This window comes from Haemorhous mexicanus, chromosome 5 (assembly GCF_027477595.1).
Source record: "Haemorhous mexicanus isolate bHaeMex1 chromosome 5, bHaeMex1.pri, whole genome shotgun sequence".
NCBI classification, from domain to species: Eukaryota; Metazoa; Chordata; class Aves; order Passeriformes; family Fringillidae; genus Haemorhous; species Haemorhous mexicanus.
In genome coordinates this window covers 51,324,709-51,338,278 of record NC_082345.1, presented here as the reverse complement: position 1 = coordinate 51,338,278, position 13,570 = coordinate 51,324,709, and positions in this window count along the sequence as shown.

Here is a 13,570-nt window from a genome sequence, read left to right as displayed (position 1 = left end):
ACTGTATAACAACCCTGCTTCCCAGGAAGGAACTTTTTTTGTGTGAACAAGAAGAGCTGCTATTGAGGCTGTGTACAATCAGGCTAAAAAGTGTTCAGTGCTCTTTGTTTCACCCCACTAGGGTGCTGTCTTTCCCCATATTATTATTATTGCATGCTCTCTGGTAATAGAAAGCTAATAGTTCTCCTTAAATTGTAGCCTGCACACCATTACTGATAGTTACAGTACAGTGCAAAGTCTATTTGCACACTATATATCCTATATTGGGTTTTATTTTAAATCAGAAAACATCAGAAAAAGGCTTTATGTCCACTGTCTCAGGTGTACTGAGACAAGTTCAGCCCCTGAAGTATGCAAAGTAAAATCTTTGTGATTGATGGGTGATGCTTCTGCTTATATCAGTAATGAGGTACCAAATCTAGTCTATTGCATAAATAGCATCACAGATGCTGCAAAAAGGGACACAGTCCCTATTGTATCTGCTCTGTGCCACCTAAATAGCATAAAGACTACTCCTTTTCATAGGAGTAGTAGTACACAATGAGATGTTTCTGGCACTACACCGAGAGTTTTACATCCCCATCAGAAAATAGATTTCAAAAGGAGAAATAGGTAAAGATGCTCTTTTACTGACTTGCCATTTTACTTTACTTATATTTCTTAAGCAACTGTAACACAATTTAGTTTTAAGGGCATGTGTGGAAAGCTATAATACAGTCTAAAGGGAGCTTACAGTTTGTTGTACACATGGTACTCTGTGATTGCAGAATGCTCCAGTTATACATGTCCAAGCAGTGCAGCAGGGACACTCACTTTGGTTCTTCTGCTAATACCATCTGACATGGTGCCCTGGGGGGACCTTCTGGGATGCTGTGTATTGCTGAACTCCTAAATGGTCAAGCTTCAGTTTTACATGTCACCATACGGATGGAAGATTAAGCAAAATGTAACAAGGCTTGTGCTTAGAAAAATAAAAAGGAGCTGACATCCTGCTCAAGTGCTTTCACAGAGATCCAAGAGAGAAATGAGCACGTATTAGAAACTTCTAGGGCAAAAGCAAAACTATGCTCCTTACATTGACAGAATCAGGCCACAATTCTGCCCCAAATTTCTATCGAAACAGAAAAGTATGGGAATGTAACACTTAATGATTATTCACTTTATAGTATAGACCTGATGTGAACACCAAGCAATCAAGGCTGACAGTCCAAAGAAGGCTTTGATGGTTTCTTAGGCCACTTGTCCAGGTGCTTTAATCTGGGATCAATACACAAAGAGCCATAATACAAATGCTATGAGTTTTCTCTTTTCAGAGCTTTGGAATTTACTATGTTATCTAACTTCAACTGTAGCAAAGGAAAAAATGTATGACTTAACTTTCAGTGGTCCTCCAGCCTATATTCCAGGTTAATTAAACAGCTACATACTGAATGCCATAACAGTCCTGAAATGTCCTAGGAAAAACAGTCACATCATAACTCCTCAGATTCGATATGCTGACAGAGCTAAACTGCTCTGGCACCTGTGCTTAGGGTGCATCTAGGTTATGAATTTAGTGTGCTGTGGAAAGTTTTCCTGGTCCCAGCTTGCAATGTACTTGAAGTCTTGCAGCATGTACTAGAGACACCACTGGCAGGCTCTGAGCATTTCCTTCTTGGTAGAGCTAGAGCTGAAGACATGCCAGGGGCAGCCCTCTAACAAGTGTGTCCAGCCCTCAGCTCTCTGCTCATGAGCAGTGTATGCCTGGGCCGGGCACAAGCCCTGGACAGCCCTTGCTGTAAAGGTTTTCTTTAGGCACGGTGTCCCAGAGCCAAAACACATTTTGCTAAATCAAAGCCTAGGTTTTTCCTCTTTGCACTACACCATATGACAACATAAATTCCATCAAGCCAGTTCAGGTTTCTCAGAACTTCAGTTTGCAGTGTAGGCAGCGTGATTGAGTATGAGAACAGACTGACACTTGCCATTGCTGCTTTTGTGTAACTTCTACCTGCATTCTCACTGGCTGCCTGCTGACCATTAAGACACAGAGCTTTAGTCTCAAACTCTTCCAGTGTTTTTTAGCAAGACAACGTGGATATGTTAACATTAGCAAACATTGTGGAGCAAAAGGACCAGATCTTCAGAGTAAAACATTTGATTCTGAGAAATTAAATTCTTCTCTATCCGTACTGTATATTCTTCAGATTAGCCCTGGTTTGGTCACATAGACCATAGATTTACTGCATTTCTGTGACTGAAGACCAGTAGGTGGGTGCCAGAAATTTGCTCTGTGGAAACTCCACTATCATTGCTGACACTGCATGGATTTGGATGAGAACAGTTGGGATAGGCAACATATAAATGCACAAAACTTCATCCCTTCATCCAGAGCTCTGAGCGCCACAGGAATCAGCACAAAAAGATGACCAGCACTTTGTCTAGTTAGGAGATTATGATATATGGTATAGAGACTCTCATGCAAATGGTGCAGATAAATGTTATAGTTATGTTATAAATGTTATAAATCTTCTCTCGGACAAAATCCCGAGTTATCTCAGATCATTTATTTTGACAACACTAAAAATTGGAAAAAAATGAAACTGAGGAAGTTCTTTAAGTATTTGTTAAGCCAAATATTTAAAGAACTGTGTTGCAACTTCCCCATGCAACTTTCCTCTCTTGCCAATTGCTGTCTGTTTTGCCTGTCTATTGGCATCTCTTGGTAAACAGTACTGGACTACAGCAAATTTAATACAATCTGAGTAATCCATCCCAAAATGCACAGTTTTTTCCACAAATAGTGGAGGTGGGCATGTCCATATGTCTGCTTGTCTCAGAGTTTAACCTCAGTCTCTTACAGAGGAAGATTAATTAGTTAAACTCTGAATTTGTCAAGGAGATATTTTAATTGAAAATTAAGGAAGAGTGACAAAAATACAGCAGGAATATGCTTGGCTTTTCTAAAGTCCATGGGAGAATTCAGAGGAGTCAGGAATTCATCCTGTGTGTTTTGTTTTTTTCCAAATGTCAGTTACCTGTATACAACATAAATATGATGTGGTCAGAGGAGTGTACAGTAATGGCTGAAACAGTTAACAAAATCAATAAGTGTAGGGAAAGTCGATGAAAACATAAACCAGACTGAGATATTTTTTCCAGACCAAGATTTTTAAGTCTTCTGTATTTTGTCATTTGTTAAACCGCAAATAGCTATAAACAGAGCTGCAGTTCAGAGAGTCTTTGTTTCTAACATAAACAAGGTATAGGGCATAGCTCTGTATGTCAGCCAAACATGACTATAAGTTACAAAAATGATATATATGTATAAAGGAAGTGTCAGGCCATAATTGAAAAATTGTATTTGGACATGAATAAATGCAAGAAACCCACTTAACTCCAAAAAGGCAGTGAGTATTTAGCAGAAAATAATGCAGATTAGATTAATGCATGCATTGTATTGTGTCTGTGAAATGATTTTAACTCAAGATACTGAAATCCAGAAGATGGGGAACTTTGCATCATTTAAGTATCACTATTCATCCTGGTGTGCCTGTCCTAGTTGAGAAAACTTATAAAAACAATGCTGAACATATGCAACAATTAATAACATTTAATTATATCAAGGAGAAGAACAGCGATGGGATCAAACTGGATCGAATATATTGCAGAATTTTTTTGTTTTAAGAGAGAAGCTTAAGAGGAATAATACTTTTCATCTAAAATGGCTGCATTTCTTAATTACCTGGTCATATCACAACTTCCCACATCTGTAATGGACCTATTTAAATACCTATTTTCTCTCTTCACTTTTTCCTAAACTGACATATTCTGAGCATCAAGAGCATTTACTCTCAAATAATTACTATAAATTCTTATACAGTTTGTTCCTTAGAACTAGGAAGGAATACAGCTCTCAGACATGTGTGTTAGCCCTCAAGTGTTCCGGTGATACAGGCTCAGCTGCTTAGGTCACAGCAGTCACTGCAGTAAACAATGTTCCAAACTTCCAAAGCCTGCAGAGGTCAGTATAGCAACATCAACAAGAAATTATATAGCCTCACTGAATGGATTAACAGTTAAAAATATTTATTGTTAAAACACAAAAATGATGTGTCATTTTGGCTGTTACCAGAACTGTGGGACTACTGTGGCGTGTGATGATTATTCCTGCAAACATCATATAATATTGCAGATGCTTAAAGCTTTATAGATGTATTTTTGTATTTGCGTTTGCTCATTATAAAAGGGTTAAATATATCTTTCTTGAGAGTGTTTGAGAAAAGTTGGATGAGCACTATGGAAAATGTAAGCATACTCTTCTTCAGAAGCTGTCTTCTCTGAGTTGCCCTGTCAATGACCTCTGCTGTGACGTTGAAGAAGTACCCTCTGTGTGGGTGAGAAGTAATTTGTTTCAATAGCTCTTCTGCCCCAGACATGTATAAAAAGGAGACTGTAAACATATACCCCACGTTTGCTTTGGCACTGACACCATCAGAGTCATTTAGAGCAGAACTTTTTTCTGTTTGTGACAAACTAGATCAGGATAAATGATCAAAACAGTACATGTTAAGGTCCTAGCTCAGTGCAATGAAATCTCAAAAACTGAAAGGAATGACAGATAAATAGTGCTAATCAGGCCCTTGAACAAAGGTGTATAAAGTTTATTTATTCTCTTGGCCAGACCTGTCTGCTGTTGGCACTAGATAGCAGTTACATTAGTGCTACGCTGCACATTCTCAATCATATATTAAAGAATAAGAAGATATTTGGACATCACTCTGGAGTCTGCAGAGAAAGATTTTGAGAGACACCAATTGGGTTTCAACATGCATTATTTGTTTTATTCAAAGCACTGCACTTAGGTAGACAAAATACATGATCTCCGTTGCCACTTCTAAACAAAGCTGGCTATAACTAAAATATTTTTCTTTCACAAGTCTGCAAAAGTTCAGGGAAAGCTTTTTGTCTCTTCAATGCATTGTGTCTATTCTTGTCTTAGCTGTCCACCATAGCATTAGTTGTGGACAGTGAGGTATTGAAAGTGGTTCTGCATTCATTTTTTTCCTTTTTCTATGCTCATTCATATAACACATTTCCTAATAACTCTCCGCCTTCATTGTTTCTCAAAAGAAAATGTGAATTGCTCAAAACAGGGTAACTTCAACATAAACATCTGAAACAGGAAAAGCGTCCTGAATATCAGTGATAGGTCAGATGCTCTGCTGCTTCTGTTTATGCATCCCTGCTTGAACTTGAGGAAAATTGCACACAGATCTGTGGCAGTGGGGGGTTTACATTTGAACTTTTCTGGCCTTAAGAGACTCATCCTTAAGTGCGTATTTCTCTATCTATGCATATACACAATTAAAGAGAAATTACATAGAGTTGAAGCCTTTGCTAAGTCCAAGGCAGTAAAGTAAAATGACAAATGATGAAACGCCTAATTTCACTTACTGTCCCTGCAAATCAATATTGTGTACTAGTAAGGATCCGTGGCATTAGCAGTAGTTATACATACGTTAATTGCCCTCAGGTTTTAGTTGTGACATTTTTCTACATAAAGAAGTCATGGATTTGGGTTTCCAAAGCATTGGGAAGCTTTGACATAGGCTCATCAACTCACAATCAAAAACTGTCCCTGAGAAGATCACAAGAGCCAGTTGTGAAAAATTTAATGGGTGGGAGAGAGGTCACAGAAAATGTTTAAATGAATATTAACTCTCAACTTCTACTGAAACAGCTGGTTGCCTGTAGCAGGACTAACATGGTACTAAATAAAGTATCTGTTCCATGTGTTTCCTGCAAAATTAGGAGTCTAAGGATTTCTTACTCTGCCACACTCATAATTATCTTTCTGAGAAAGACAAAGAAATGCAGCTCACAACCCGTCTCCTGATATTGTAAGTATTGACGTGGAGTGTTTCCCCTATATATTTTCAAAAGAATTGCATTTTGTCATGTAGAAGATGAGACAAGAATGTGTAAACTGTATGTTACTTAAAAAAAAAAAAAAAACCAAAGCCAAACAACCAAAAATACCTCTCATATTTTTTGCCTTAAATGTTTAGATAGAGGAAGCTTAAATAGATCAGCTCACAGACTTTTGTTTTTTAAGATTAAGCACTCTGAAGTGAAAAGCAAAAACCTGTCTAAAATAACCATAAACTAGCTTCCTCTTTCACATTCTGTTCATGTATGGCAGACCTCAGACCAGTTAAAGCAACAGAACATAAGGGAGTTTTGGTTTGAACCTGGAATAAAGTACAGTGACCTGAAATTTAAAATAGAAAGGTAAAGGTGAACAGGCTAGAGCTGGTAATATAGATCTTCACAACCTTACTTCTTATTCATTTATTTCCCCCTGTGCAGAATGGATGTAAAGTGCAGATGAAGGAGATCATCTGAGCAGAAGTGCTTCATCCTCACTTGTCACAAACATGTATGACTATTCCTGGTTCTAATTATTTAAGCTCAGTCTGGTAAAAAAAAAAAAAAAAAAATTTGTAATTTCAGTAGACAGGTTCAGAGTAACTTTGAAACAGAACATTGAAACATTATTTCCCTATTCATCATCATCACTGTATTTTTCACACCATCAAAGGCTTGCATCAAACATCAGAGGAGTCTGATAATTCCTGACAGACTTTGTTATTCAGGTTTTTTTCATTCTCTATACATTTAGCAGAAATATTGTAATTTTTAAGTCAGTCTCCAATTTTCCTTTACATTTCCTCTGAAACTCAGAATTCGTGGGAAGGGGACAGAATCCTCTAGAAAATCCACAACCTGAAGAGTGCATTTTTATTTTGTTTAGAGCAAAGAATATTTGCTGGGTCAACAATGAAAGACTGAACTCTTGTTAATGCAAGGCTGAAACACTCAAATATTTTCAAGATATAATAGATCTACTCTAGCACACAGTGTCTGCCCACTACTGAAGAAAATACTTCATTCAGCCTGTCCTCAGCAGAAATCTCACATCTTCAGAAAAAGTAGGATGGAATGACAGCAGGTTTTCTTCCATTCCACAGAAATATCTTTTTTTGGCAGAAGACAAAACCAAACTCAGCATATAGTCTGGCTTCTTCTTAAAACTTGCCAAAATAATCTTCCCACACTTCCTCAATGTCAGCAAAACACAGCGGCAAACACAGACTCTGGAGGCAATAGTTCTGTTAATATCATCACCAGCCAAATGTGCTCCCTACTTCTCAGTGTCTATGCAAGTCACAGTGTGTGACCCCCACGGACATTTGGCTAGCTAGAAGTCTTTAATAAAATCAAACACTCGTGCGATGGGTACAAGCAGCTGTATGTGTAGCACCCTGGGCCACAGAGCAGAAATCAGCATACTCTCGGTGTTATAGGAAAGGTGAACATTTACTGCACTGTGTAGAAGACATCCTCATTATATATAATTAGGAAACTTATTTTCCCCCTGCTGTCCTAATTTGTGGGGTTTTTTCTTCATTTTTAAAATTCTCCATTGGCTTTAATTAGCTTCTGTCTAAAATCACCAACCAGGTGAAATTAGAGCACTCTTTAAGCTAAAATGCAGCTGGGTTTTTTCCAACTTTTTAAGTTGAGCTTTATTCCCCGAGGCCAAATCCTCCCTGCTCTTACTCATGGGAGTAGTTCTTGCACTTCAGTGAAGGATCTTTTCAGAGGAAGGCAGGTTTTGGCCCTAACTGGATATACCAAAGTTCTTCTAAATATGGATGTAAGATATACGAGACGAATCCTCTCTGAGGGAAATCAGCAGTGTTCTTAAATCAATGAAACTAAAGCCATTTACATGCACTGAAGAGTTTTCCTTATGTTTTTAGACCTCACAAGTCTTCACCAAATATTTACCACATGGGAAATGATATATTTTTGCTAATGATGTTTCTATTACTTCATTTAGCAATTCATCATTATATAATCAATACCAGTGACTCAGCCCTTGCTATTATGAGAGGAGTAAATTTTATTTGAGAGAAATAATTTTTGTGGTCCTTATGACATGACATATCCTTAAGTGTTTTCTTGTTAATTAAGAAATGAAAAAAAAAAGCTGTTTAAGAAATATGACAAAAAATGTGAGTCGCTTTAAAATAATACACCTCTGAGCTTTAAAATGTTCTTTAGGTGCTCTGGAGCTGGAGATAGTCGTGTCCTTGTGATATTTCAGTGACAATTTCTATTTTAAGTGTCAAAAACAACTCTGCTATCTGGAGCAAGTAGTGTAGTATTCTCTTCTTTTAATATTCTAATCGTGAAGTGTAAAGTGAAATGGTTGCACAGTGTAATGGTGGTAAAGAAGCTGAGTGTCAATGAGACGGGAAAGGTGACAGACACGGAATGAGTCCCCAAGGTGCTCTCCAAGTGCATTGGATAAAGATTCCCCTGGGAAATTTTTCTCATTAGTTCTCAGACACAGTTCAGTAATTCAATAGCGCCAGGTTACCATTAGTCACAAGACCAAAATATGTTACTTTCCATGCTTTAGCTCTTTGATTTGTATATGTCATTTTATGAGAGAAAATTATGAGATTATATATCATTTAAAGTAAGTTCGTATGTTGTTTACATACCTCAGGATGATCCATGACAAGAAGACTCCTATTACAAAGAGCCTAAAAATTAAACAGAAAACAGACACCTTTTTGATATTTGAAACTGCATTAATGAGTGACTGCATTGTACTGATACGAGCAAGACATTGCAGATTGATTTTCTACGCTAGTATCCAAAAAATTAATTATAGTTTGAGATCCAAACCCAAAATTATCAACAATTAAAATGGGAAAAAATAATCCCTCTAAATTTTTTCGGTGGATATTGCCACGTAAAAATACTTCTTCCATGTTTAGACATGAAATGTGTACGTAAGCAGCTAATGTGATTGGGAAAAGTAGCTAAAAAGTTTGATGGTAGCTAATTTTATGTGTGATTACTCTAAGAAAATGTTAAACTGAATAGGTTACTCTCAGCATTTTTTTTTTCCTATGCAATAAAAGGTGTACTTACTTCTATGCTATCAAAGTTAACTGCACTCCCACTCAGCACTCAAAGGAATAGTGGCTGGAGGTGTTGTCTCTCTCATTATACACCAGGATGGAAAGAAAGGAGTGTCCATCCCTAGTGGTCATTTAAAACCTCATTGTTATATTAAAAAAAATAGGAATGACAAAGTCACGAGAACATAAAAATTAGGCACACAAGCACAGTATGTTATTATATTTCTCCTGTGCTGAGTATTAGTTTATCTTTTTATGTATCCAAGACGGCTCTCCAGAATGTTTCAATTTTGTTTTCACTCCTGATTAATGTATTTAGCACTCATCACTGCATCATGCACTCATGTTAAAGAGATAGAAGCTAATAGAACAGATAATTATTTTTCCTAAAATAGTTCAGGAAAATAGAGATATTTTAGCTTCTTTAAAATAACCCAATAAACTCCAAAGAAGGTTGCATTCTCTGTAAGCTTTTCCATTTTATTTGATTGTGGTTTATGGAATGTGGGGCTGTTGGGTTTCCCCCCCTCTTTTCAACAGTGTTCAACATTTAATATGAGAAAAAAACCAAAAAATGTATATTGCATATAAATATCTGTCTTGAACAAAAAATATTGAACTCTGTCAGTCAATAAGTGTCTAATTTTCAACCTGTCAACCTTTTATTAAAGTCAGATCAAAATCATGCGCTCCAAAGTGTCTCATTTTTCTAAAAATTAACTTATTAGTAGAATTCCTCAACAAAAGGAATTATATCCCCAACACAATTACTCGCGCAGTAAATAGTGCTCACTGTTTTTTGATTAGATTCTGATATGTTTATTGTTGCACTGCAGAAAGACCATATGTTTAGTGCTATGCTATCTGTGCCAAGTAAATCATCGAGAACCAGTTTCTATTAATCTTACTTATCTTATTGCACAGGAGTTGGATGATTTGCTCCCCTGATTAAGTTGAGAGAATGGCAGTTTTCTAGAAGTGTGAACACTCTTGTTTCATGTGTATTATTTTCTTCAAAGCTGTGCAGTGCAGTCTCCAAAGGAAGCTCTTCTAATTGAAAATGTTTCCATAACTCTTTAACACTAAGCTATCTTCCAACTAATGATCAGGTTCCAAATAAATATGCCAAATACTTATGGTATTATTTATGTGCTATACAGAAGCTCATCATTGACTTATGAATTGTAAATATTTATAAGTGGCTCATATTAAAGTAGTTGTCAACTGCAGCTACAGTACTTCACCTTCTGTCACTCCCAGGTATCAAGGGGGCTGATTCAATCACCCTCTTGTCAGACTACCTTTCTTCTCCTGAATACCCAAATCCCTAAACACAACAAAATATAAATGAATGAAAAGTGCTAATGATGCATCATTACCAAGAGGTATCAAGTTTTTTAAGGTCCTTTGCTGACTAAATTTTAAATTAGCACAATTATTCAGAGCATTCCCCAAGGCACCATTCATTATGCTTAGCCACTGAGTTGAGGCACAGTGCAAACGAAATATATATTACTGTCCATAGCATACTGTCTGTCTGCCTTCCTGGACTGGCTGTGTATTGAAAAACACGCAGGTGTGCTTGTATTTTAGATCATATATCTGCATTTTGATTACTGTTCTGTTACCTACAATATATTTATGTGCTTAAAGATCCTGAATAACAAGGGCATGCACTATGGGATTGAGATATTTTTTCAAAATGTTGTTTCATCTGCTTCCTAAACCAGCAATTGTAATTTCCAGTGAAATACAAAGACTGCTGAAGCCAGGAACTGAAATGTCTCCAATATTGCCTAAGCCTTCCAGAATTTTACAATGCACAGTGGATTACATTTTCCTCTGGCCTTGTCATTGGCAAACAGGTCAGAGTGGACACTGTGCTGCTAAATTTGTTGGGCAGCCTGGATATCATATCTTTATAATTCCTAATAGCAATGACCTGTGTTACACCTACCTTGTATGTTAAAATTTGATTTTTTTCATGCACTAAATGAAGAGTCCTAAGACTTTGTTCATGAGGACATTTACCTGTTCTCTGAAGAATAAGAAAGGTATCTTTGTCATGACAGATCCTTCTTGAATAGTCCAAAAATCAGATCAGTTTGATGCATGCAGAAATAGTCATGGTGCTATTCCTTGTAAAATGCTAGCTGTATTTTTCACACTTATACCCATGTTATATCTAAACACAAAAAGAGGAAAAACGTGACTGTCTGCATGCAACGTGGCCTCACCCAACCACAGAGTCAAGAGCTCTCCCAGTAATATGCAGTGCCCATTTATCCTCCTGCAGATGAAAATAGGCATATCTGTAAAGGAAAATTATTTCTGTATGTATCTAGCTGTAAAGTCCTGACTTGTTTTTTTAACCCAATGACATCACCACACACAAGCTGGGCCCCACAGCACAGATGTGCTTTCATGTGCAGTGATATCACTTTCACTAAAACACTAAAGGCATGACTTTCAAGCAGTTTTAAAATTCAGATCAGTTCTGCTCATATTTAATCCAGACATGTTGGTTTAACACCAAGCCAAGCCAGACCTTTTAATGTTCAGTGGCCATGATATAAAATTCTTCACTGTGTTGCACCAATAAATTCAGAAGTGCAGTGCAATTTGCTATAGTCACAGAGACTCTTGTGAAATTTAAGCAAGAGTGGAAAGCAACCCTTCATTTTGTGCCTGACCGCAGAGCTTCAGCTCTTTGGAAAACATTTTTTTATCCCCAAAGAAACAACTAACTGTGTGAACAAAATAATTTACTGCTGCTTGTTTTGGTCATGTCGATACTAAATTAAAGGAAGGCTGTAAACCACCGGCGGACTCTTCCTAAGTTAGGAACAGTGTCGCTGTGGCATTATTTGGGAGTTATTTAAAACAAACAATGGGAAGAAAGTGCCACTTGACACTGACAGCAAGTATCTCTGTTCATTTTGCATTGTCAATAGCTCCAGTGGTAGCACTATTCTTTTGACAGCTAAAAGCAGATGTGTGGGTTAAGTATGGGAGCAATTCAAATGTCCATAGTAAACTGCAGGGGGGCAGAGAGAGCTCAGAGAGCAGCAGCTTTAAAGTAATTGACTAATACAGTAAGGATATTAAAGTCATTTAGTGCCAAAAGGGAACACACTGATCCTTGACCCTGAGCCACTTTGGAGTAATCTAGTATTCAATCCAGCGTGTAATGACTGCCAGGCCTGTCAATCCTCCGGGCTCTCCAGTCAAATGCCTGTGGCTACTATTGGCTTATGGTAAAAGGACAAAAATGCAAGGAAATGCCTCTCAATCAGGCTATGATGTGATAATGTTATTGCTCCAATGTATTCTATATTGTCCCTGCATAGTTTAATCTGTTGAGATCCATGTCAAAAATTGCCCTTGTTCCCCAGAGGTCTTTACTCAACCTTTTAGTAATACAAGTGGATTTGAAAGGAGAGGGGTAACTCACTTGATGAATGGTTTCCAGTTAATATAAAAAATAAGAGGTCAACTGTGGCTTAAAGGCTAACCATGGAACGTATAAATTAGAATAAGCATGCTAGTAATCTGATTAGTAAGCCTTGCTCTTCATTTACTCCAGTGGGTAAAATATTTTCCAATAAATAATATTGACACAGAAATTTATTTACAAGAATGTCATAATTCCTACAAAGTTTATATGTCGAGAGGATTTTTGGCTGGGAAGCAATAAGAACAAAAGGCTCACTTGCTTCTGTCACTTCTTGTCCTTAAAACTTGTGCAACTACTGGGAATCTCGTTTTTTAAATTAGGCACCTCACATTTGAAAAATATAATTATTGCTACAGGCTGAGTAGTCCACTTGAGCTTGAAAGAAGGAAATTGCCATTTTTTGTTATTTTGATTTTGCTAATTAAAACAGGGAAAACTGACCCACATAGATTCTCTAAAGTTAAAAAGTCAAAATGGGATAATAATTATGCAAATTTCTATGCATTGCGGTAAAAATGATCTTTATATTTCATTACATGGTCTCCACTATTTCCTGACCCCACTTTCCATGAGGTGTACATAAACTTCGGGAAGGGTGAAGCTCTAGTGATTGTGATGCTCCCACTATTTTAAAGAACCATGAGGTTACATAACAGGCACTTTCCCTAATTTGATTCTCCATGATTCCACAAAGCTCTCCACAGGGATGACACAATACAAAAAGGAAAAAAAAGAGAGAACTTCTCCTGAGAAATGTCTTGCTTATAACTTTGAAATAACTTCAGTGTCAAAACCAAATGACTTTCTCCAAAATTCTGCCTGTCCTCTCTCAGTTCAGTGCCCCAAAGTCATTATTCACTGTAAGGTTCTATTTATAAACCCATTTTCCAGACTGTACATACATTTTACACTTGAAAAATTATGGTTTTGTGGACAGTTTTAGAGGATGAATCAGAGAAAGAGGAAAGTTGTCCTTTTGTGCTCACTGAATTCCCTTGCCATGAGGGTAGAAGCACATGCAATGCAAACTGTGATCCCATCAGATGATGGCTGGCTGTGTTCCAGCTGAACTCTTCACAGGCAGTTTTATCACAACCTGGTGTTTTCACAGGGAAAAAAAAAAACAAAA